This window comes from Loxodonta africana, chromosome 14, assembly GCF_030014295.1.
Source record: "Loxodonta africana isolate mLoxAfr1 chromosome 14, mLoxAfr1.hap2, whole genome shotgun sequence".
NCBI lineage: Eukaryota > Metazoa > Chordata > Mammalia > Proboscidea > Elephantidae > Loxodonta > Loxodonta africana.
The window spans coordinates 53,606,834-53,632,942 of NC_087355.1; the positions used below are offsets into that span (position 1 = coordinate 53,606,834).

The 26,109-nt window shown below is 41.2% G+C and overlaps 1 protein-coding gene and 1 long non-coding RNA gene across 4 annotated transcripts in view; one reads left to right on the plus strand and one right to left on the minus strand.

Annotated features, from left to right (window-relative positions):
- ATP6V1C1 (ATPase H+ transporting V1 subunit C1) overlaps window positions 1-26,109 on the plus strand; it is a 106,682-nt gene that overhangs the window by 24,229 nt on the left and 56,344 nt on the right. The gene's annotated exons all lie outside the window — the stretch shown is intronic.
- Window positions 371-17,271, minus strand: LOC111750079 (uncharacterized). 3 transcript variants are annotated; one of them, XR_010317817.1, is made up of 6 exons: window positions 16,086-17,271; window positions 15,765-15,884; window positions 9,060-11,046; window positions 7,461-7,732; window positions 6,182-6,292; window positions 371-2,076 (listed from the first exon to the last, which is right to left on the minus strand). It is a non-coding gene; the product is annotated as an uncharacterized LOC111750079 (long non-coding RNA). The 3 variants fall into 3 exon arrangements; XR_002785211.2 differs by having other exon boundaries at window positions 7,461-9,137; XR_010317816.1 differs by having other exon boundaries at window positions 7,461-11,046.

Genomic DNA, 26,109 nt, shown 5'->3' on the forward strand with positions numbered 1-26,109 from the left:
CAACTATCCCCATTCTATGGATGATGATAATGAAACGCAGAGAAATGTTAAAAGAAATAAAAATGGAATCATGTGGTTGACAAAATGACAATGGTGTTCAGGTGGACAATGTCCCTAAGACTTGTCTTTACTGAAACTTAAACCTAGCTTTCCTTAAATTAGGCCACTCTCATTGACCAATGAGATCCTGACAGAGCTTCTACCATTGTTGACCGATGAAATCCTGACAGTGTTTTGATAGTAAATTATATAAGCCAATCAGAAATAAGCTTCTATATTTTTGTCAATTAAAAAAGTCACTGCTGGTACTCGGCAGAGTATCTTTCTACACGTGGTTTGGTGCTACCGATACCTAAACCTTCTGCTTGAATAAACCTCATCCAACAGATTAATTTTATTATTAAGTGTCTTATGACAGAAATAACTTGTCCAAGGTCACAATGCAGGTAAGAGACAAAGGAAGGATTTGAACCAATTTTGTAATGCTCCCAAGTCTATGCACTCCACCATGATATATTGAATATTCACTTAACGTTTATTAAGTGCTTACTGTGTGCCAGGAACCAGGCTCTTAACATTTTACATGTATTATCTTATTTAATCCTGAAGACAACCCTTTCAGACAGGCAGTACCATTATTCTTAAGTTCTGCATAAAGAAATTTGGGCATAGAGAGGTTCAATAACTTGCCCAAGGTCTAGGATTGCCAGATAAAATACAGGACACTCAGTCAAATTTGATAAATAAAAAACAATTTATTAGTACAAATATTGCACAGGACATGGTTACACTAAAAATTATTCATTGTTTATGTGAAATTCAAGGAGCTCTGGTGGCGCAGTGGTTAAAAGCTCGGCTGCTAACCAAGAGGTCAGCAATTCTAATTCACCAGTCACTCCTTGGAAACCCATGAGGGAGTTCTACTCTGTCCTATAGGGCCTTGATGAGTCAGAATCGATTCAACAGCAATGAGATCGATTTGGCACATGAAATTCAAATTTAACTGGGCATCCTGTTAGTGTTTGTTTTTGCGAAAATATGGTAATTCTACTGAGGTCGCCCTACTGGTCAGTTGAATCCAGGTCTGGCTCTAGGGCCCACACTCTTTTTTGTTGCTGTCATTGAAAATATATGCAGCAAAAAATATACATGTACAATATAGGGACATTGATTACATGCAGCCTCCTTTTCCTATCTGTTTCTCCACTATTGAGATAAACTCACTTTCCCCATTCTTCCTATCTAGGCTTTCAAATTGCTGTTTTCAATTTGATCCCATATAGATGGTTCTTTAGGAGAGCACAATGCTCATAGCAGATACTTTTTCACTAGTTAAGCTAGATTGTTGTTTGGTTTAAAGAAGGCTTTAGGGGATATTTTCAGTTTAGGTTTCAGGTTTAAAGATTATCTCAGGGCAATAGTTTTGGAGGTTCATCCAGCCTACTAGGGCCCACATTAACCACCACATTCCAGTTTGGCTGGAGACCATGGGTCAGAAATAATACCAGCACATTGGGGGAAAAGTGAGTGAACTTGCATTCCTGAGATTAAGTTGAGGAGGAGTGAAAGGAAGCCAAGGACTCTTTTACCCCTTCTCCACCCCCATGCCCACTTGCTCGTGGTAAAAGAGTTAAAGGCATTTGGTAACAAATGCTTGGTTCTGATACCTCGTATAGAAGGCAAAGGAAAATAGGGAAAAAGAGAGAATATCAGGCATTCTGCAGACACTGTCATGCTTAATGCTTTCCTATACGAATCACAAAAAGGATCCCCGGTGGCACAATGGGTAAGTACTTGTCTGCTAACCAAAAGGCTGGTGGTTCAAACCCACCAGCAGCTCAACAGGAGAAAAGTCCTGGCGATTTGCCCCCGTAAAGATTACAGCCTAGGAAACCCTATGGGGCAGTTCTACTCTTTCATATAGGGTCACATGAGTAGGAATTGACTCGATGGCACACAACAACATATAAGTCACAGTTCAACCTGCAGTCAATCATGAGGATGGTGCAGGACCAGGCAGCATCTTGTTCCGTTGTGCATGGGGTCATCACAAGTCGGGTATTAACTTGAGGGCAGCTAAAACAACAACAAATATAAATCACTGGACCTCCCCACATGGGTAGGTATGTATACCAAAAAGCAACCACAGAAACAGAGGGTACAGTTATGGAACCATTTTGTGGGCCACTATTGACCAGAAAACTAAAGCTTGTCAGGGAGCCTTCAGACAATCAGCCAAAGTAGACCCAAGCGCCATCAGACCTGGGGCCATGTGACTGGGGTGTCTCTTAGAGAATCAAGAGGCCTGAGAAAGTGTGACTTCTCCAGGATAGGGGTGGAATATAGCCCCAACCCTTAACATCATGGAAGTCTGGCTTAGCATACTGAGCATTAGGGGCACACAGCTGCAGGAACAACATTTTCTGTAGTCAAAAGGAGAGAGCAACTCATATACTTGAACAGCAAGCAAATACAGAACAAATCTGAGAGCTTAATGGGAACAGTGTAATAGTCAGGAAAGGGCAATAAGAATTAGCCGTGAGAGGATAAGCAAAAACAGATAAACTATTCCCTCTTGTGGAGGAACAGGGATTCATAAAAGAATTTAACATGTATATAAAGGTATACACACATATTTATGTTTGGTAAAGCTATACAATATGTTGTATAGCTTCTATTTAGTATAAAAAATACCTGTATTATTTCTATTTATTGTTTTCTAAAGGCCTGATTTCTTTAAAGGCCTAAGAGGAAGGATATACATGAGTAGTGCCTGAAATGGCTGAGTTGTAGCCCAAAGATGTCAAGGAGTGGCAGTTTAGATTTCTTCCCAAGACTATTTTAAAAATTTATTAGCCAGCCGCCCTACTCCCAGTCTACCTGCCCTCCAGTTATCCCTCCATACTGCCACTAGAGGTATTCCTGTAGAACATAGATGGGTTAGATCACTATCAATTGTGTAAAAGAGCCCTGGTGGTGCGATCAATGGTCAAGAGCTCAGCTGTTACTCGAAAGGTCATGGTTCTAATCCACCAGTAGCTCCACAGGAGAAAAGACTTGGTGATCTGCTTCCATAAAGATTACAGCCTAGGAAACCCTATGAGGCAGTTCTACCCTGTCGTATAGAGCTGAAATAAATTTCACAGCACCCAATAGCAAGAAGAGTGAGTTCAAGGTGCCCCGGTTGCTCCAATGGTTAAGCACTTGGCTGCCAGCTGGAAGGTTGGCAGTTCAAACCCACCTAGGGTCACAATGAGTTGAAATGGACTCAAAGACTCCTAACAACAAGATGAATTCATTGTCACTGCTTGTCAGTTTGTCATACTGTGGTGACTTGCATGTTGCTGTGATGCTGGGTACTCTGCCACTGGTATTTCAAATACCAGCAGGTCATCCATGGTGGACAGGTGGCAATCTACTTCTAAAAATTAGCCAGCGAAAACCCTATAGGTCACAAAAGAATATTGTCTGTTATGGTGCTGGAAGATGAGCCCCCTAGGTTGGAAGTTACTCAGAATAACACAGTGGCTGCAACAATGGACTCGAGCATACCAGTGAAGATGGTGCAGGACTGGGCAATGTTTTGTTCGGTTGTAAGTGGAGTCACTACGGGTCGCAGCCAACTCAATAGCAGATAATAACAACAGGGTGGGTTCAATGCATTTTGCAATTTCTTCCCAAACTGTTTTCCAAATTCTTCATAACCTGCTTCTCTCATTATAGGTCACACCTGTCTTTTCTTCATGCATAATCTGGTTCAGACAGCGCATGCTTCTCCATTTCCATCTCTTCCTCAGCCCCTATCTCACACTGTGCAGGACAACAGCCAACTAAACACCAGAGATTTTCAAACATCCATGCCTTCACATGTACTGTTTCTTCTGGTCCTTCCAGTGTTGTGCTGAAGCCAGCTAGAACTAGCTCATTCACATCTAGTACCAATTTAGTGGGCAGTGACATCATGTCTGCCACAGTAGGAGTATTTACAAGGAGCCCTGGTGACGCAACAGCTAAGCGATTGGTTGCTAACTGAAAGGTTGCAGGTTGGAACCCACTGAAAAGTTCCATAAAAGAAAGATCTGACCATCTGTTTCTGGCAAAATTAAGCCAAGAAAACCCTATGGGGCAGTTCTACTTTGTCATACGGGGTCACTATAAGTCAGAGTTGACTCGACAGCTCCCAACAACATCAATAGGAGTATTTACACCATGGAAATTGGCAAATGCTACAAATCGAGTTTTATTCCCCCTCCTAGAGTGCCAGCAGTTAAACATTTACCAGCAAACTGTTGTCATCTCCCATTCTGTGCCTGGAAGACTCCTACTTATCCTCTAAGACAGAGTGGTTCTCTGTGAAGCATTCTTAGGCTCTCACAAAGAAACAGGGAGAAGAAAGCAACTCCTCTGTACTAAGCACTGGAGCTGGGAGCTTTACATACATAATTTTCATGTTTCTATTAAAGCAGTTGTATCGTAATTATCTGTGATTGTCTTCCTGATAAGTACTAATGGCAAAGATTGCAATCTATATTGATCTTTGAAACTCCAGGAAGCTTCAAAGTATTCTATAAATAGTGAGTTCTTAGTGAATGTCAAAGTATTTAAGTAAGAACTGGAATGAAAAAAATCCATTCCTTTGCTTCATCTGGCTCTGTTCACCCAGAGGGCACCCGCTCACACCACAAGCAATGTCAGATATTTTCCCAAGGTCTTCTGATGAGTGACTTTGCATCTATATGAAACAAATTCATACAAAGGTATCATGGCTTACAGATGTAAAAGGAGGTTGTAGGAACAGATGATGGAGTCCCTGGGTGGTACAAACAGTTAATGTGCTCCACTGCTAATAGGAAGGTTAGAGGTTCAAGTCTACTTAGAGGTGCCTTGGAAGATAAGATTGGCAATCTACTTCAAAAAAATCAACCGCTGAAAGCCCTATGGAGTACAGGTCTACTCTGACACACACGGGGTTGCCATGAGTGAGAATCAACTGGAGCTGATGTATAAAGATGGAAATTTTAGGTCTGTGGCTGGAGATGGGGAAGGCATTTTTGGCTAAAAGAGCTCTTTAGTGACTGCTCTTCTTCTGCGAGGGTAAAAGAGGCACTCAGCATAGCGCTCGGTCTAAGATATGGACTTTATAACGGTAGCTATCACTGCCACCACCACCCCCATCTTCATCTTCATCATAGAATACTGGTGATGAGCAAGGCTAAGCAAAGCTAAGAAAACATTCAACTGACTTGAACCTGTGTTTGGAAGCACGCAATTTTCCTTGTTTCACTCTTTCTCAAATTTACTGAAGCACCAAAACATTACATAAGAAAGCTTTTTTCTGTGGCAGTTGGATGCTTTGTAAATATGACTCATCCACCCTCACCTCCCAGTGAGAGAGGAAGGGAGTATTTCTTTATCCTGATTTGAATAGATACTGTGAAATGATTGGCTGAGAGGACCTCTCATGTAATTTATTCAAGTCAACGTAACCAAAAGATGTTGTTGTTGTTAGATGCTGTTGAGTTGATTTTTGACTCATAGAGGCCCCATGTGACAGAGTAGAACTTCCCCATAGAGTTCCCTAGGCCAATACCTTTATGGGAGCATATCACCAGGTATCCCTCTCAGTCACTGAGTGGGTTCGAACGGCCCAGGCTCCTAAGCTAAAGTTAGGGTATAGATACAAATTACGTCATGTCCATCCTTAAAAAAAAAAAAAAGAAAGAAACAGCACATACAGAAGCAACAGTAAAGCAGTCTTTAAAGGCCAAAGAATTGCAGCAATAAGATCACAATACAGATTATTGTGAACTTTGGAGGGGGCTTCATGGAAGAGATGAGACCTGAACGGGGACAGATACGAATAGAGTATGAAGGATGCCCTGAGGAAGAAAGCAACAGGGCTAAATGCTCTGTGTTTTGCAAAAAAGGCAGTTGGCAAAGGAGGTTCGGTGACCAAAGAAGTTTGGGAAATACAGTTAAGTGTCCGGGTTATGAATGTCCGACTTAGGGACAACTCATATTGCCCTTTAATATTATATTTAACGTTATATAAATGTGTCCTCACTTTGACAGAATGGAACCAACCCCTACTTAAATTCTTCATCACAATCACCTGCACTTGCTGCATGTGCAGCTTTTACACTGAAGGCGAAATAAGAACGGTACGACCTGTTCCGCTTACCTCCAAATTCTTAAAGACGCGCTTAGGAACTGATCTCGTTTGTAACCCGGGGACTGCTTGTACGGCATACACCCATCTTGGTTTAGAGGTGGGTATATGCACTGAGAAGACCTGAAGTAAAGAAACCTGTTTTGTTTAATCTAAATTTCCCACACGTGCTTCATCACAGAATCTGCTTGTTAAGAATACCGACAGACATCTTCCAGAATGTTCATGTTCCATGGAATGCTGTTGGAAAGCACTAATTTACAGCATGATATTTTTAATGCTATTATTTATTGTGGCATTTTTTGAGACCTCAGAAAGAATTCATCTTAATCCCCAGTTCATAATATCATAACATTCTAGACAGGGTGCCTCTTTTATTTTATTTCGTTTTCCCCCCTTCATCCCTAATTCCCATTCTCCCCCATAAGTATCCACTTTCATGTTTTTCATACATATCATTAAATATGTCTATATTGTATAAAGTATATTTTTTATGTATATATGTGCTATAAATTTATTCTTAGTATTTTTTGTCACTTATCACTATATTTTAAAGAGCTAAGCTTGTTGTTGTATATTCATTTAGTTTATTTTTAACTGCTAACGTTCCACAGTATGCGGTCTACCCTCTTTACTTATCCATTCCCCTGCAAATGGACTCCAGGGTTGGTGGCATCAGGGAATCTTGAGATCAGAGCATCAGAGCAGAAAGAATAGTGATAGCTACTGGATAAATAGTTTGAATGACTTTCTTCTACAAAACTGATCATGACTTGACCTGCTCAAGTCCTAGGAATGATAAAGAGTGAATTTCAGAAGCAGCAGCTTTTGAATATTTTGCTAGAGCAGGGACTTAAAATCACTTCATCCAGATTGTCCAAATCTGTTATCTTTATGCAATTTCTAAAATTGTGCCTTAGACCTGAAGTGTGACTGTTGCAAATAAAGTATTTTCTTAAAAATGCAGAAGGAGAAAAAAATGATTGAAGAAAGGAAAAGAAATGATCAATTACAGACTTATGGCAAGTGGCCTCCATCTGGGGCTTGAATGACCTACCCGGTTCAGCAGGTCAGGGAAGCAGGAAATTGGGCATAAGGTCCTGATGAGTTTCATGGGAAGTTCATAATGAGACACAGCAACCGTCCCCCACTTCTCTTCTCCATCCTCAAGACCAAAGCCTCCCCGTGTAGTGGACTGGACAAAGTGTTCAATGTGAAGAATCCCACTATATCAGGTAGTAACTATAGAAGAGAATCATGGCAATTTGGGAGAGTCAAGAGCAATACTAACCTCAGTTACGTTGTGAAGCAATGATGAGACCCACAGCTCTGGTCAGAAGAAGAATCTACTGATGTGAAACAGGAAGTATCATGGAGTTCAGGAACTTCTGAGCAATGGAGGAAACTCTTCCAGGTAATTAAAGTACTTAGAACTTGTTGTCAACTTGAAGCTGTTCACTTCCCTCCAAGAGTGATTGTGAAACCCTTCTCAATACTGTACTGCTGTTCAGATGGACATTTGCATTTCCAGGCAAACGGGGTGACTGGACAAGTGGCTTCAGGCTGAATTGTGAAAAATATATATTGAAGAAGAGATTTCTTCAATTCCAGCTTATGTGGATTCCTGCCATGGCTAACATTCATGAATATTTTTGGCAAAGAGGTGAATAAAGTTAGAGAATGAACTTTGTGTATCTACAGATGGAGAGATGGGAAACTTTCTGAAGTTGGGATTAAAAACCGCAAACAGGATGGTCTTGAGTAGAGTGTGGCAGAAAAAGCTTCCTGGACAACAGAAGGAAAGGATCTGAACTAGACCATAACAGCTAGACTTCTGGATGAGAACATCTAAGAGTTTTTACCAATTCGCTATGGAGGGAGGATGGGTTTATACAAGAATAACATTATATATTATTTATAGTGTTATTCCATGCCTTTTTGGCTCAGTAGCTCAGTGCTTGGAACATAAGAGGCACTCAGTAAATATCTGTTGAATGAACGAATGAATACAAGTAACTTAAATTAGCTGGTAACTATTACATAGAGCTCATTTTATTCTGGAGATTTATAAAGCCATAAGTTAGAACCTCTTTAGATACTTATCAGTGTGAACTACATCCGAAAATTTGTCAAGGCAGGTGACTATTGCCATCACACTCACTGTCTGCTTCCTTGTCTCGCACCTTGCTCCAGATCCTTCAATTCCAAGAGAGAAATAAGTGTGAGCAGTCGTTACTACTACTACTTATTATTTAGTGGGAAGTTTTTTTTTTTTTTTTTACCTATTTGATGGATCCGAATTGAAGTAAATCCACCATCCATCCTTTGAGGGATAAAAGGTGTTAAAAAGTAGAATGCCTTTCAAAAAAACACAGTGTATGGGCTCCAAACACTAGTTTTCAAGCCCCCTTCCATTTGTAACAGTCCTCTGACTTTCTTTAGAGGAGCTGCCCCTCTCCCACCCTCTGTCCAAGTGCTTTGAGTGGGGCTCTGACCCAGACTCCAGAACTGTCCTCGACACTCAGGACCAATGATGGACCCAATCGGAGTGAATCCCAGGTCTTCTGCTCTCTCAGGAAGAGTCTGCCCTTCTACCTGAACCTGGAAGGACGTAAAGCTGGAAGTGCTGCAACAAATTTATCACCACAGGGGAGACACTGCCTCAAAAGGAGCCAACACAGAAGCAGCAGAGCGAAGAGATGGAGACATAGAAGAGAGATCCCAATGACATTATTGGAGTGCCTGAAGCCTTGGACTTTTCAGTTCCTTCAACCTAAAGGCTTTCTTCTTGGCTTAACTTAGGTTGGGTTTTCTGTCATGTGCAGAAAGAGCCCTAACTTTTCCAAATATTCTTTTTTTAAATAACAACCATTTTATTAAAGAGACTCACCAAATGTCCACATACATATGCACCCACTTCTGCACAGGACTTCCCCATCGAACCAGCATTGCATGAGAATAGCAGCACCTGATAAAAGGGGAGGAGTAATTTCATGTTACAAATTGTTCCATCAGAACGCTCATACTTTCAGATGCAAGAAGGGTCACCTATCATGTTACATTACTGTCTTTTTAAAATCAAGACTTTTTGCTCCTCATCTAACTCTATCCCACCTTTCACAGGTAGAAGTTTGGGCAGTGTGTGTGTCCAAGGAATCCTGTTGTCCTGAAAGATGGGACTCATACCAAATACATGACAATCCATTCCATAATCTCGACAACCATTTATAAGATTCCAGTGTTCTTTTCTGTGCAGACTGGCCCTGGTCAGATTTCCAGGCATCCTGTTGACCTGGGTGATATTCTGACACCTTGGGGACTTAGTGAATAGTGGATCCTATTTGTTATGTGTGCGTTTAACCAGTTCAACTTCTCTCCAGGATTGAGGTCCTTCCTTTGGCCCTCTGCATTACTGTTTAAAGTATTATGGACACACGTTGGAATGTCTGCTTCGAGCATTTGATTGTAAACTTCCTAAGGCAGAGATCATGTCTTATTCATCTCTACGTCTCCCAGATATCGCACATGGTACTTTACACTTAGAAATGCAATATGTGCATGCCTGCTTCCAAATTAACAAAGACAGAAACACGTGTAGCATATAACCACAGTGATGGATTTCATTGGAAGATAAGAAAACTTAGAAACACACGTATTTGGCCACCAGATAAAAATACCAGAGCCAACTGCTGTGGAGTTGATTCAGACTCATGGTGACCCATAGGGTTTTCAAGTCTTTGAACTTTTGCAAGTCGATCACCAAGTGTTTCTTCCAAGGAACCTCTGGGTGGGTTTGAACCACCAAGCTTTCAGTTGGTCAACAAGCCTTTAACTCTTTGTGCCATCCAGACTCCTTAGATTAAAAATAGAAGCCATTTAAAATTTAAATTTTAAGCCAAAGATTCTCCCTCAAATTCCTTTCCTTTGGATTTCTCCTAGCCCCTCCTTTCACTTTAGCAGCCACACTGGCTCCCCTTTCTTTACACAAGGCTCATTGTCTTTTTTGGAACCTTCTTCTGGGTCATCACAGGGCTTCACAGACTCCAAGAGAATATGGACAAATGTATTGTAAAATCTCAGCTCTTCAGAGTTTTTAGGAACACAGTTTGGCTGGGTTTTCTGAACAACCGAGGATTGGAGGCTTTAAGCGTTGGGACCATAAGATGAAACTACATTTTGAAAGAGCTGTCTTTGCGAGATATACTACATATCGTCTGCTTTCTTAAACCAAGCATAAACCCATTGCCCTCAAGTCAATTCTGACTCATAGCAACCCTATAGGACAGAGTAGAGCTGCCCCATAGAGTTTCCAAGGCTGTAAATCTTTACAGAAGCTGACAGCCACATCTTTCTCCCACAGAGTGGCTAGTGGGTTTGAACCACCGAACTTTTGGTTAGCAGCCAAGCATCTTAACCACTGCACCACCAGGGCCCCTAAACCAAGCATAGCAAGCATAATTAAACTCTTTGTAGATGATTCAGATAATCTTTTTTAAATTTTTAATCAACTTTTGTTATTATGCTATACTAAAGGTATCACTATAGATATTATTATAATACCTAAATTTGGGTATCATAGATTAAGGTAGGGTCAAATGGAGATGCCCAAAGTGGTCATGGAATTTGCTTGCTAAAAATGTTCCTTTGGTCACTTGCTTTTGGTTAGCTGCCTCTTTCTAGGAAGACAGAAATTCCAAATTTCCTGGACAGAGTAATGTGATTTCTTTTCTGAAAAATTAATTAGAAGTTAAAGCGTGAAATAGCTTTTTCCCAGGAGTATCACCCTCCAAAATCTGTTTTCCCCAGGTGTCACGGCCTGAGTCTCTTCCACTTCAACTCCACTCAAAACCTTTTGATTGCAGCCGGAGTAGATAGGCCTGTAGAGCAATAAATTACAATAGAACATGTGTGATTAATGCAACCACAAAATATGTGCTTAGATCACTGTCTTAGTCATCTTGTGCTGCTATAACAGAAATACCACAAGTGGATGGCTTTAACAAAGAGAAATTTATTTCTTCACAGTAAAGCAGGCTAAAAGTCCAAATTCAGGGTGTTAGCTCCAGGGGAAGGCTTTCTCTCTCTGTTCACCCAGACTAGGGGCTTCTCTGGCGCAGGGACCCCAGGTCCAAAGGACGCGCTCTGCTCCCAGCGCTGCTTTCTTGGTGGTATGAGGTCCCCCTGCCTCTCTGCTTGCTTCTTTTGCATCTCAAGAGATTGCCTCAAGACACAATCCAATCCTGTAGATTGAGTCCTGCCTCACTAACACAACTGCCGCCCATCTTTCCTCATTAACATCATAGAGTCAGGATTTACAACATACAGGAAAATCACACGATACGGGGAATCATGGCCCAGCCAAACTGATACACACATTTTGTGGGGACATAATTTAATCCATGACAATCAGAGACAGAGCAAAGAGTGATTACTTGTCTGATGGGTGATGGAATGGAGGCTTCATGAAAGAGGTGACATGTTAGGTTTTGCACGATATGTAGGAGTTTGTGAGGTCAATGGGATAAGCTAGGGGTTGGTGTGGTATTATTTATAGGAAGTTGCATGTGCCAAGTCACAGAGTTCCATACCAACCTGGCGTGTCTTGGGGAGGTGCTTGGCAGCCTTTTCCCTAGAAGCCTAGATCAGAGCTAAACTCCACTAAAGGAACCTAGTTTGAGCTGGACTCTAAGGAAAACTGTCATTTTCTCTGCCTCATTCAGGCTCTGAACTGGGAGTTGAGGTATCTACATTTTAGTGTTAGTTCTGTTCCTAACTAGTCATGTGACAAAGTCACTTATTTTATGTGAGCTTGCTTCCTTATTTGTAAAGTTTGGGGTTGTTCTGGGTCAGGGTTGATAAACTTTTTTTAATCGGCCAGATAGTAAATGTTTTAGGCTTTGTGAACCATTCAGTCTCTGTTGCAACAACTGAACAGTACCATTGTAGTATGAAAGCAGCCAGAGACGATCAGTAAATGAATGAGCATGACTGTGTTCCAATAAAACTTTATTTAAAAAATAGGAGGCAGGATGGATTTGGTCTGCTGGCCATAATTTGCCAACTCTTGTTCTACATTGTCTTGGAGAGTCTGTCTGGCTTTAAAATATAAAAGATCTGATGATCAGCACTGTTCTTATTAGTGTCCTTTTACTTTTTTTACCATCTGGCAACCTACTTCCAAAAATCACTCAATGAAAACCCTATGAATCACAATGGTCCTATCCAGTTGTGCATGGGATCACCTTGTGCTGATCTGGCTCAAAGGCAGCTACAACAACAGCAACCACCACCACCGCCATAGTCGAACATTTAATCTCTATCGACAATACAATGGTGAGAATCATTACCACTATTTGTCTACCTTCCGGCCAAGCATTTTTTGTAACTTTATACATTCTTCCCAGTAATCCTATTTAAATAGAAAACCATTGCCATGAAGTCAATTCCAACTCGTAGAGAGACCCTACAGGACAGAGTAGAACTGCCTCATAGGGTTTCCAAGTCTGTAATCTTTACAGAAGCAGATCTCCATACCTTTCTCCAGATAATCCCATTACCAGTGCTATCGAGTCGATTCCGACTCATAGCGACCCTATTAGACAGGCACTATTATAGCCCCCGGAGCCCTGGTGGCCCAGTGGTTAAGAGCTAGGCTGCTAACCAATAAGGTCGGCAGTTTGAATCCCACCAGCCACTCCTTGGAAACCCTACGGGGCAGTTCTACCGTGTCCTGTAGGATCACTATGAGTCAGAATCAACTCTATGGCAACAGGTTTGGTTTTACATAGGAGGGAGCTGAAGGTCAGAGAGGTCCCCTGACAGGTCCAAGGTCACAGAGCTGGTAAGAGCAAAAGGCAGGCTGGTATGACTCCAAAAACTTTACTGGATTTTCTCCACCTCACATCTTCTATATTAAAGGATTTTTAGCATAGTAGGGAATCTGATTTCTTTGACGGCTACCGGGGGAATAAGAGACAAAACTTTAAATGTGGAAAGCTAAAGATTAAGCTATGAAAATTCCACACAGCCTATTTTTGAATTATAAATAACTAAAGTGATTAGTTGTCATCTTAAATGCTAGCTCTCAAGACACAAAACCAGCAAAAGAACATGTTGGTGCCCTCAAAGAACTTGCCATCTGTCTGGTAAGACTTATCAAATCGGTGAACAAAAATACGTCTCTGGATTAATTAGTTACAATAGAAACTTTTTTTAAGTGTTGTCACACTGCATTTTTTTAATACACTTAATTTTTTAAAGCAATTTTGTGTTCAGAAAAATTGTACAGAGAGTTCCCATATGCCCTTGCCCAAAGTCTCTCTGTTATTCATATCTTGCACTAATGTGGTACATCTGTTACATTGATGAACTGATACTGATACATTATTATTAACTAACCAATCATGTCACTTGTTTCAGAGTCTGTTGGTGATTGGTCTCTATGCAGCTGTTATTCAGTTCACCCACAGACAGCAAGAGGTGTAGCTGTGTTGACTTCTTGTTTCCCATTGAATAAATCCAAATGACATTTTATAAAAACAGATTACTCAGAATTGACCAAAAAGATAGATACTCAGAGATAAACAAAAAGTGGTAACACTGGAAGTAAAAATTGAGTTAGACTTAAATGGAGTTTAGAAGAAAGAGCTCATGGTGGGAATGTTGACGCTGCCGCCTTTGGAGAGACTCTAGATATGCAGCCAGAGGAACTTATTGAAGGCGAACGTACCCACATAAATTGTGACAAAAAATGACAAAGATGTCCCAAAGGAAGTGACACTGGCAAAGGACTTCACATTGAAGCAACTCTTGGACATTGACAGTGCAAAGGATAAAATGCTGGAAGCTGGTCCAGACTTAGAAAGGAGTATGACAACGCAACAAGGCACAGGAAAGATGCTTGCTCTGAATCACGAGTCACAGGACGAGAAGAAAGCAAGCACTGTCCAACAACGCTTCATAACTTTTTAAAGAAAGAACTAAACCACTTTCACTTTCAAAGATTCTAATATTTTTAATTAAGAGTGCTCAAAATATTAGTTGGGGAGCCCTGGTGGCACAGTGGTTAAAGTGCTCAGCTGCTAACCAAAAGGTTGGCAGTTCAAATCCACCAGTTGCTCCTAAGGAGAAAAATGTGGCACTGGCGTCTGCTTTCATAAAGATTTACAGCTCTGGAAACCCTATGAGGTCAGTCCTACTCTGTCCTATAGGGCTGCTAAGAGTTGGAATGTACTTGACAGCAGTAGGTTTGGATTTTTGGTTTTAAATATTAGTTTTACTATTGTTTTTTTCATTTCTCTATACATTTATAACCAGCAGTAAGACAGTATCTAATGTATTGACAAACACTTCTAAAGGTCATGGAACAATCATGATTTTTTTCCATTAATTATTAAGATTGCTTTACATGGCTTCAGCTTGCATGGTCATTCTTACAGTCCCACACTACCATGCAAAGCAAGGACTGCTTGTATGTGCGACTGGAAGTTTATGTGGCCTCTGAATCTACCACTGTGGCCATCCTGGGGTGGTCAATGATTTAGAAGGTTCAGTGTCTGAGATGTCAAAATCTTTGGGCGGATCAACCAAGATGTCTCTGTTCCATCTGCCAAAGTTAAAGGTTTTTCCAACCCAGGCCCTGACCTTGGCACAGATCTGCTATGGTTGAGCCTTTAGCCTTTTCCTTGAAGTTCATTCACTCGGACTATTAGGTCTTGAGTTTGGTCCTCATTTTTTCCATCTGCCATTGCAGGGCAGAAGGAGCTTCTTTGTATGTATTCAACAAGGCCCTCTGCTTTCACTCTTGGCTGCTCCGTAACTTTTTGTAGAGCATGAGTGACAACAGTCATCCAACTCTATTATCCATCCTTATGTCTACCTTGTCCTTCAAAGTCTCAAATGCCTGACACATTGCACCTCCTAGTGTATTCACTCCCACTGGTACATACTCCAATTCACCCTCAGTGGGAGATTTAACAATTGAACGACCACCTTGTACTGGTGGTGTCTGGGCTCTACCTACTGCCAGCGATGGCATCCCCATGGCCAGCTGAGTGGTGAGTGATCCAGTTCCAAAATCTCATCTTATCGCCTGGCTTTCTCGAACTACTCCTAACACCAACTGTTGCAGGTTAGAGTCTCCGGAAATTTGGGGCATAAGATGTTTATTAAAAATCAACAGCAAAATGATAAAGACGGTGAAAAGATCAGGGTCAAGGAGAAGGGGGAGGACTGAATAGATGAAGCACAAGGCATTTTTAGGGCAGTGAAGCTATTCTGTTTGATACTGTAATGGTGAACACATGACATTAACCATTTGTCAAAGGCCATAGGACTGTATAACACAAAGAGTGAACCTAATATAAACTATGGACTTTAGTTAATAATAATGTATTGATATTGGTTTATCAATTATAACAAATGTGCCAGAGAAATGCAAGATGTTAACAGGAGAAACAATATGTAGGGGCCAGGGGGCAAATGGGAACTCTCTGTACTTTCTGCACATTTTTTCTGTAAACCTAAAACTGCTTTAAAAAATAGTCTATTTAAAAAAACCAGTTATACATTTAAAAAAAAAAAGAAAGATCAATACCTGTGAAAGGATGTGAGCTGAACAGGATTGGACAGGTGAAGAAGTTAACTAAGACAACCAGGTAGCGTTTCGTTCCATTGGGTATGGGGTTATCATGAATCCAGGACGACTCAACGGCAGCTAACAACAAAAATAACAATGATGACAACAAAGCCTTTGGCAACCTAGCAGGAAAATCTAGAGCAAGTATTGCTTGACAGAGTTTCTCCTGTAAGGCCAAAATGGCTGGGCCTTTGTATCCCCCTTCCTTGGGTCACTGGATTCCGGCTGTCCTGGGAAAGGATGACCTTGAGTGGGTGGCTCTCTGCAGCTGGGGCCTACCTTCAAGCAGCTGACTGCTAGAGGCCTTTGCTGACCATGCTCCTCACAGCTGGATAGTGCATCCTTCTTTGAAGAGGGCTCTGGGCTGCCCATCTCTGTGTTTACCATACATATCTTTGGGGTTACATCCCTCACACCCAGCTCTGTTCCAGATGATAGCCTTGACAAAAGTTCATTCCAGTGGCAAACTGACTGTTGGATACCAGGAAACTGGAATAAAAGTCTAGCAGCAGAACTTTCACCCTGAGACTGAAAAAAAAAAAAAAAATCACTTATTCATACATTAAAAAAAAAACAACTCTCTACTATTTCTTTATTACAGCATAGATACAAAGAAAAAATCCATTTATATTTCTCTCTTTTAAATTTTCTAGGGAAAAAAAACAAACTCGAATGATATTTCTTTTCCAGTATCCCTTTAGTTAAATTTCCAAAAGATGATGTTGGAAAAGCAAAGTCATCTAGTGACCCCTATTACTAACATACAATTAAACTGTTCAAAATTAAACACATTTCACATGACTGTCATGGGTTCCCTCTGGAGAGCTGAATCACACAGACAAAAGCAAACTCCCCTGGAATAATAACAGACACACAGGAAAAGAGAGGAAATCTCACTGTTAGAGACTCTGCTGGAAGGGAGCCTGGAGCCTAGCCATGACCTGAATTCCTAAGGTGCTAAAATAGTAAGATGATTTTAGTTAAGCAACAAATGTTTCCCTAGTACCTTCAATATTACAACATCTAATATTGGCCTGAGTGGAGGCTGAGGACCACAGGGACGAATTGACTCCCCAGGGTCATGTTGCTGGTTTTTGGCAAAGCTGGGACTAAAGCCCAGGTGTCCAGATTCCTGGTACAATGCTCTTTCCTCTATCAGGTTGTTTTCTCTTCAGCACTGAATGCTAGGTTTGGTGTTGTTGTTAGGTGCCATGGAGTCAATTCTGACTCCTAGCTACCCCATTTGACAAAGTAGAACAGTACCATAAGGTTTTCTTGGCTGTAATCTTTATGGAAGTAGACTACCAGGTGTTTCTCCCATGGGTTCAAACTGCCAAACTTTTGGTTAGCAGTTGAGTGCTTAACTGTTGGGTCACCAGTGCTCCTTTCTTGTAAAATAAGGATTATATATTGTTTCCTTTTATGAAATGGCTCCCCACATGCTTTGACTCCTGCCAGCCAACACCTTCTTCTCTTTGTTGAGATTTTCCTCAGGCTGCCACAGCCCCTTTTACTAGTGCTCGCAGAGAGCTGGATGTACCTGGAGTTATCCTGCCCCTCTACATCCACTCCACCTCCCAGGAGTGGCTCTTAATCAATGACTGACAGGTATGGGAGTATTAATATTCCCAGTCCCTGGTGGCATAGTGGTTAAGATCTATGGCTGCTAATCAAAAAGGTCAGCAGTTTGAATCTACCAGCAGTTCCTTGGAAACCCTATGGGGCAGTTTTACTCTGTCCTATAGGGTTGCTAGGAGTCAGAATTGACTTGACAGCAGTAGGTTCCCTCTGCAGAAACAGCTCTGAGATGTGACCTATACTGTCCCCAGAACCAAAGGCAACTCTGCTTTATATCACTCCTTGATATTCACCTTCTTCCCACTTAGGCCCCACTTCTTTACTCTCCTAATGATTTTTCCTGGGAGTAAAAAAAAAAAGTACTCCCTAATAAATCATTTTTATATGAATTTTTGTATGAATTCTCCTCACCTCAGAATCTGCTGGAGAACTCAAAAAACCATCAGTTCCTAAATTATACTATCATCACCATCATCATTATCTTCATCATCATCATCATAATTACTATTATTATAACCACCCTTTCTTGAACATCTATTATATGGAGGAGAATGTCAGAGAACCTTGGTTAAAATCCTGCATCCACTACTGACTAGCTGTTTGACTTCAGACATTTCACTAAAACTCTTGAATCTAAGTCTCCTCATCTGTAAAACATAGAACATGACCTCTCTCTCAAGGATGGTAAATGCCCCTTTGTATGTGGGTGTGTGACAGGGGCTGTGCACTCAATTAGAGGGAGGGCCAGGTTGGTGCCCTGGTGTCCCCTCAGTAGTATGCAGTGAGACTGCTCCCAGATAACTTGCAGACATGTCCATCGCTGATGCCTGTGATCCTAGAGTGAAAAAAAAAAAAAAATTCCAAACCTTGCTAATCAGTGGAGCAAGAAAAATGGTATTTTTCTGTATCCCTCATGGGACTAGACCATTGAAGGTTTCATGTAAGATCTTTTTGACAGGCTGGTGAACATAGATGGGCAAGTTCTCAGCAGGACTTGGAGCTCTGTAGCCTAGGGGAAGGCAGGCAAAAGTGAGGGAAGCTCAAGGGGAGGGAGTGGAGGAGGCACAAGCTTGAGCATCAAGCCTGATATGTGGAGGGGACAAAGGGGATCTAATACAATGAGGTCGTGGGGACTTGAGCTGAAGACTACGGAGAAGGAGGATACCATAGGAGTGGGAAGTCTTGGGGTATAATTGGAAGAGGTGAAACTGGATGGTGACACAGGCAAACACCCAGGGAAGAGAAACTTCCAGGAATGAAAAATAGGCCCCGATTCAAAAAAATATTTTTTGATCACTTACTAAGTACCAAGCAGCGTGGTGGGTAAAGGGCAGAGGCTTATGCCTCAAAAAATTGCAACACGCATGTCATAGATTGAATTGTATCCCCCAAGATATCTGTCAACTTGATTACCAGTATTGTATGACTGTCTACCATTTTATCATCTGATGTGATTTCCCTATGTGTTGTAAATCCTATCACTATGATGTAATGAGATGGATTAGCAGCAGCTATATTGTTGAGATCTACAAGATTAGATAGTGCCTTAAGCCAATCTCTTTTGAGACATAAAATAGTGAAGTGAGCAGAGAGACACGGGGACCTCATACCACCAAGAAAGCAGAGCCAGGAGCAGTGTATCCTTTGGATCTAAGGTTCCTGTGCTGAGATGCTCCCAGACCAAGGGAAGACTGATGCATCACAATGACCTTCTTCCAGAGCCAACAGACAGAGGAAGCCTTCCCCTGGAGCCAGCACTCTGAATTTGGACTTCTAGTCCACTAGGCTGTGAGAGAATAAATTTCTCTTTGTTTAAGCCATCTACTCATGGCATTTCTGTTATAGCAGCGCTAGATAACTAAGACAACGCCCTATCTATGTAACAAGAGCAGGCAAGCTGCCTGTGTGTGGTGATTTGAGACTTTCTGAAAAGATACCCCCAGATAGTTCCTTGTGCAGCCACAATGCCTGGGATGACTGAAGTTAACCAAACCATTTGATTAAGGCAAGATTTCTTTTTTTTTTTTAATGTTTTCAAAAAGTGATTTTTAAAAAAAACATTAAAAATTTTAAATTAAAAATACAAAGTGTGAAAAGTAGATATCCACTTTTAAATCAAACTTAATTAAAGCTGAAAACAATTTAATTTTTGAAAATTTAATTATCTCTTACATAATTTTTATTATATTTATATTAAAAAAATATGCAGTTCTAGCATTCAATGTCCATCTAGTTATACTTCATGCTTGCTATGTCTGCTGTCTTTAGCTGCCATGGACTAGGCCCCCAACTCTTAACCTGGGGCCCAAGGACCTTGAATTCAGAGGGTCTGTCAACTTGAGTTGGGAAAAAAAAATTCTAACTTCAGTTTTACTATCATCTAATTGAAAGTCCAAGGATGAATGTAATCAACAAACCCTAACACTAAGACTTTGTCACTAATAGAAATCATAGATATTTTCAAATAGCATTACAATTGCTATGGATATTTCAAAATATTATTTATGCTCATGATATTTAGAAATTAAGATATCTGACTCCAGAGCTAAACCTACCTTTAGATCTCATTTTTAAATGTATTAATAAAGAAGACCACATATAATTATTTCACATTTTAAAACATATTTTGATAACAGTACTTCAATGTAACCAGTTTCCTTTTTATTTAGTGTTATGCACTCTGAAAAGAGTCTAAAAACCAAAAAAAAAAAACCAAACTCGTTGCCATTGAGTCGATTCTGACTTATTGTTACCCTATAGGACAGAATAGAACTGCCCCATAGGGTTTCCAAGGAGTGGCTGGTGGATCCAAACTGCTGACTTTTTGGTTAGCAACTGAGCTCTTAACCACTGTACCGCCAGGGCTCCAAATACACAGTAACCCCCAAAAAACCAAACCCACTTCCACTGAGTCAATTCCAACTCATAGTGACCCTACAGGACAGAGTAGAACTGCCCCATAGAGTTTCCAAGGAATGCCTGGTGGATTCAAACTGCTGACCTCTTGGTTAGCAGCCACAGCACTTAACCACTATGCCACCAGGGGTTTCCAGAAATACATAGTAGTGCACTCTAAATGCTAAATGGACAATACAGTCATAGTACAGAGATTCAGAAGAAGGACTGCTCAGCGAGTTCTAGGTATCAAATCTAGTGAGGTCCTATTAAAATGCAGATATTCAGGTCCTGTTAAAATCCAGATATTCAGAACCCCCAAAATTCTGGTATGTTGTTTTTCATGGTCCCCAGGTATATGAATTTTTAACAATAACTCCAGGTGCTTTCAGTACAAGCTCCATTGGTATTAGGGAGGGTAGTTATAAGGGTGTGGTTCGGGAAGGTAGGTATAAAACAAACAAAAAACCATTTAATGAATTATCAAATTAAAGAGCTAGTTGTCTGCTTTCTAATATTTGTAAAGTGGTTGCTAGGATCCACGAAGTGGTTTATAGTTCTAACCAAAGAACATATATTCAAGGAGAATTTAGTGTGCAACTTGTCCCTTCTGGGCTTAAAGTTATTGACTGATGAGGGGAAAGATGAACTGCGTCTTCACAATTAAGCAATGTTTTCAAGTTTAAAGGTATTCGTTTTATTTTAGGATACACTCAAAATTATCAGGTTGCTCTTTCATAAATGAATAGAAACATTTGCTTATACATACGCTTTCCCAACATCAAGTTTTCCCCCTGGATTTATTTATAATAAGAAGCCCTGGTGGCACAGTGGTTAAAGTGCTCAGCTGTGAACTGAAAGGTCAGCAGTTCAAACCCACCAGCCACTGCAAGTGTGCTGATGTGGCCCAGCACACTTACGGATGTAGAGGTACACTTCTAGATCCTCTCTGATTGGAAAATCTACTTTTATTGAAAGACTTAAGTTCATCACAGCTCACGTTTAACTGTCTAAAGTGAAGAAATAGAGTCTAAATTCCAGCTAGCATGTTCTGTCATGTTGGCAATGTCATTTTCATTTACATTCCATTTGTGATTTTATTTCTTAATTCACCCTTTTAATTTTAGGTTGTAGGTTGTAGTCACCCCCTATGCTTGATTTGTGTGTGTGCACGCACACAAGAAAAATAAAAATCATAAAACCAAACCCGTTGCCGTCAAGTTGATTCTGACTCACGACGACCCCACATGTTACAGTGTAGAACTGCTCCATAGGGCTTTCTTGATTGTAATCTTTATGGAAGTGGTTTGCCAGGCCTTTTTTCTGTGGAGATGTTGGGTAGGTTCCAACTGCCAACCTTTAGGTTAGCGGCTGATCCGTGAGTGTTTTAATAGAAAATAGGTTGTAATTATTCACAACCTGTAGTTCTTTAGATATTGCTTGTGTTTAGCTTCTGCAGTAGACTCACGACTTCGCTCTAGTTTCTGGTACCAGCCCTTAGGAGCAGAAATGGGAGGCTCTCTAGTCTACCATGCTGAAAATCTTATCGCCCTTGTGCCTAGCTGACCTGGTGTCTTTCTCCTGGTAACTTGGTTACTGCCTTCTTGGGATTCAATTCCCTTCCTTTTACTCCAGTTATATTCATAAAAATGATAATAAAACAATGATAACTATAGCTAGCATTTTGGGAGGAGTCACCATGTGCCTGCTACTATCTTAAACGCGTTATGAATGTTCTCTCATTTAATCCTTCCAATAAGCTCATTAGAGGGTCTTTACAGATGAGAAAACTGAGATTCATACACAACAAAACCAGCCCACCTTACCCTCTGCATTCAGGTCCCTGCCTAACACCCAGTTCAAGCTCATGAATTACAACCCCTCTTCCTTTTATTGAGCCCATGCTCCCTTTTGAAAATCACAGAAGTCTCACAGACCTTAGCCCAATTAATGTTTGCCTTGAGCATTTTTTTTTTTTAATTATCTACCGGTACATGAGCTTAAACTGACAACAGTTCATCTAAAGCACAGATGAGAACTTTAAGAGGCAGAGAGCCTAAATTAATGGTGACGAAATAATATAGGTAGAGATAGTGAGAATGGTGATGTAATGTGAAGTATGTAAGGAATGTTATTGAACTACTCACGTAGAAAATGTGAATGGATGTGTATTTGGTTGTGTATATTGCTACCCCCAACCCCCGCACCCCCCCCAAAAATCTCATGGACAAGTTGGTCTGCCACAGTTTAATGGATGCTGGTATAAGACACAAGACCCCTGGATCAGAGACAAAGGACGTTATTACTCACAGCCCAGCAAGCATCATGACTCACTGAATGTCTGCCTGAGTCCTGTCTGTGTGCTAGGCTGATGTGATCTACTGCATGGGGCAGTCCTCCTCATCCTCCCTCATATTCACGCCGTGCTGACCTCACAGCTACAGTATCTGAGGTCTGTTCCTGCATCCTCCAGATACCCGGTTTTACTAGTCTGTCTAGCCTTCTCTCACATCTGGCAGATGGCTTTTCCGTGTATAACTCCAAACACTACCCCCCTCTCCCCATCAATGTTTTACTCCCATAGGACTCTACAGTCTGTTCCAGTCTGTTCTCCCCTTCAATTAATAGGCAAAGGCTGATTGAATCCTGAGGTATGACCAAGATCTATGAAGAGACCAGCCTGACCTCTGACCTCAAATTCTATACAACTATTAAAATGGATTGTTTGCCCATTTCAGTTCATTTCAATATATATTCATCAAGCAGAAACTTGGTCCCTGCCTTCCAGGAATTTACAATCATGTAGGATCTGGGGAGCAGATTATCAAGAACTGTGAAGGGTTTGAGGGTTTTTTATCCTGTTTGCAAGCTAATGGGTTAAGTCTGCCACAGTTTAATGGATACAGGTATAAGACACAAGACTCCTGGATCAGAGACAAAGGACTTTATTACTCACAGCCCAGCAATAGCATAATAATAGCAATTAGCATATTTGCATCAGTTCCCTTTGCCTCTAAGTTCCACAAGGTGACATGGATGGACTTAGATGGATGCCTGAAAAAACAGTGGGTTGCATTACAGGAGAGAAATCAACCCTAAGCTTAGGGAACCTGAGTCTTTTAGATTGAACAGTATAAATTTACCTAGACATTTGTATCCTAATGTTAATATAGTTGAAACTAGGTGTAGAGTGTATGGGAGCTCTCTGTACTATGTTCAGAACGTTTCTGTACATCCAAAACTATTTTAAAATAAAATGTCTATTAAAAAAAAAAAAGCTTACCCACTGTGATGGTTGTATGTCAGCTTGGCTGGGCCATGATTTTCAGTGGTTCGGCAGATAAGATGTAATCATGTTGTGAGCAGCCAGTCAGTTGGAAGGGGAGTTTCTTTGGAGGTATGGCCTGCATCCAATATACATGGATGTTCTGGCAAAACTCGCCCTGTCTCAATCCTGCATCTGACTCATCACCCTCTGAACTCCAGTTCTTGGGATGTGAGCCAGCAGTCTGCTGTCTAACCTGCCAGTTTTGGGTTTGACAGGCCCTGCAACCACGTGAGTCAGAAGAAGCCTCAAGCCTGATGACTGACCCATGGATTTGGGACTTGCCAGCCTTCACAATCATATGAGCCATTTCCTTGAAATAAATTCTCTCTCTCTATATATATACAGGAAAACCTGGTAGCGTAGTGGTTAAGTGCTACAGCTGCTAACCAAAGGGCTGGCAGTTCAAATCCGCCAGGCGCTCCTTGGAAACTCTATTGGGCAGTTCTACTCTGTCCTATAGGGTCGCTTGGAGTTGGAATTGACTCGATGGCACTGGGTTTGGTTTTTTTGGTCTCCATATATATTTATATATACACTTCACTAGTTTTGCTCCTCTAGAGAGCCCAGCCTAAGGACCTGACCTTTGCTCTGCACAGAGACACTATCTCTGTACTCCAAACCTATTTATTATACAATCATCCTTGAAAAGAGAGTCCTGCACAATGGCAGGCAGTGCCTCTGTTCGCAAGAGATGCAGAAATTGGTGGAGCTGTGTCCCAACAATACCTATCTCTTGTTTCTACACTTATCTTTGTTTCTGGTGACTTTTCCCATAAATGCCATTCCACTGGCCACTCTGATTAACCTAACTGACAGAGGTTGGGACCATATCTGTTCAATGTGCCTCATACAGTATCTAATGAAGGCCACAATTAGCAGGAATCCAAGCAGCTGAAGGAGATCATACTATATTGTTAAACTCAACCATGCCTCACCCCACCCCAGGATCTCAGAATCAACCAGCTGAACAAATCCCATAAACTGCCAGAGCCTAACTTAAGTCAGGGGCTCTCTCAAGTTTCTGCATGGACATTCTCCCTTGGCTCAAGGCATTAATGTAAAGGTATAGCAGACTCCTCTTTGGCCCACAAGAAGGAAGTCTAAAGCAATTTATCATCTATAACAACCCTGGCCAACAAGCTGAGGCTGACTTGAATGTCTTCCAGGGCCAAGGGCTAAAGTCAGGGACAAATTTTGAACTACCTTTTCTATCTGGACGACTTTCATTGTAGCAATAACTGGCCACAGATTTTGCAGAGTAGTAAGTCAGTTATCCCTCTGGGAAGCTCCTGTGGATAGTCAAAGGAAACTTCATTTTGGAGAAATCTTCACAGTTGTCTGAGGGCTACATGCTCTATTGGTGGTGTTTCCTTTAACACTTGAAGGTCTCTTACGATCACCCCTTAAGGTACAAGTCACCATGCTTTGGGAGAGAGCAAAGATAATGCCTGTGCTTTCAAAAAACACACATGGTAACCCTTAAAAGAAAGTGTTGTTAACAATTATTGGCGCCCTCCAGATGGAACGTATACCCTGCAGTGGGCACGCATTGACTGTGTCTCTGATGTGGCCTCCTAGTCAGCTGGTAAACTTTGAATAATTAAACCTAATCCTTGTTTTTGGAGGAACTGCCTGAGGGCGGTCAGCCTAACCTCTCCTGTTTTTCCATGCCACCAGCCAGGTGGCATTTATATACCCCACGGGATGACTGGGCACTGGCTATGGGAATAGGCGTGGGAAGACGTTGACAGAGATGCTGACAGGTGTTCTGCATGGGAGGTGAAGGAGTAGAGAACATCCCCTGCTGTTTCAGATAGACTTCTTCGTAAAATTAAGGAGAATGGTGACCAAACCATGGTTAGAGCCACCTGGCAGGGGATAGCCAAACCAGCATCTAGTTAAATTTAAGATGCTTGCAACAGTTTAGGAGAGCCACACAACGATGTTTTCCTTCCTGAGGAAGGCTCCCAGGATGACTATGGGATAAATTATTTAATTTTCATCTTATTTCCACTTATAGTCTAAAAACAACAGCCCAGGAAGTTAGTATTTAGTAGATACAATGTATCCGTCAGTTTAACACCAACACCGCCACCACCACCACCAAAAAAAATTAATATATTATTATAAACAGCTTCTCTCCAGTCTGCTTTCATTGTAACAACTAATTCCCAAATTTCTGGAATTTACAAATATCCTTCAAAATGGTTAATAACGCACAGAGCAGTTAACTGACTGAAAGGAAGAGGGTATCTGGCCAAAGAGTTATCAACAGAAATACTGCACTGATTTTAAGTGCTATTGAGTTCTTCTATGACAAAGATTAAGGTCCTTTCTTCCCATGTGCCTGCCAAGGTCTAAGATGCTACTTCCCTAGATACTGGGTTGTTCTCCCTCCACTGTCACAATAGGACAGTGTCCTATTTCAGTACAACTTCACCTTTTTTTTCCCCAGTCATTCCCTCCTCACATCCAGACTTTCCATCTAAGAACAGCCATATA